A 1,075-nucleotide genomic window follows, 5' to 3' on the forward strand; every position below is an offset into this window, starting at 1 on the left:
GGACCTGATTATTTTCCCTAGTAACACCTCAGGCCTGAAGAATTAGGAATTTTCACAAGACAGACCTGACTGGGTAACGTCAGTGGGAGGGAGGGGGACTTAAGAGACATGTAAGCACTGAGTTTCTAAAGAAAGGGTCTCCAGAATGAGAAGGAGTGTTAAAAACTGAGTACATAAACAATCTTGGAACACTGAATCAAAAACTAATGATGTATCTTATGGTGACTAATATAACACAATAAAAAAAATAATTGGAAAAGTGACAAGGACAAACTTAAAAAGTTTCAGAAATTTACCTCAGTTTTTAGAATCCTGAATTTCAGTAAAAAGGAATCCCCTTTTCTCCTTATGCTTTCTAATTTGTATATAGGATGACTCCAAGCTCCCAAAATCCAGTACTGTCTAAAATACTATAACTTTCTCACTGGTTAGACTAGTGGGCTAATAGTAGATTCTAGGAGCTATTTATAAAATAGGGAAAATAAGTTGCAATTTCCAAAAAGAAGACGATGGATAAGAAAGCGCTAGTTAAACTGAATGGAAAGATGATAGAGGAATTCAGAAAAAGGTCACATCAAGGTAAGAAGGAAAAATAAGATGAAGGCAACCCGGGAGGAGGGAAGAGGGTATTCCCAGGGTAAAAAGGACAGAATAAAAATTGACGGTGAATGTGTGTGTGTCTGTTTGTGTGCATGTGTATGTATGTAGAGAGAGAGAGTGAGAGTGAGAGCAAGAGAGACCACCAGGAGTGGAAGCAGAATGCAGTAAGAAGACAAGACTAACTAGAGAAAAGTCTTCATGGGCAGGCTTGGAAAACAATGATAATAAGCCTTACCGAATGTTAGTCTTCTACTGAGAGACTTGGCAGGGGTTCGGATTAATTTAGCAGATAAATGGGGACATTTTGGTGTGTTCTAGCAGGAGAGTTGTAATGCAGAATTGTTTTTGAATGATGGAACTGGTGGTAGAGCCATGTGCAGAGCAAGCTGACGTTGGGGAATGATGGAAGATGTGGAGAGAGGTGTAGAGGCCACTGGAATCATTCAGAGGGAATGAGACAGGGCTTAGAAAAAGT

The sequence above is a fragment of the Lutra lutra genome, chromosome 3 (genome assembly GCF_902655055.1).
Source record: "Lutra lutra chromosome 3, mLutLut1.2, whole genome shotgun sequence".
Classification (NCBI taxonomy): Eukaryota; Metazoa; Chordata; class Mammalia; order Carnivora; family Mustelidae; genus Lutra; species Lutra lutra.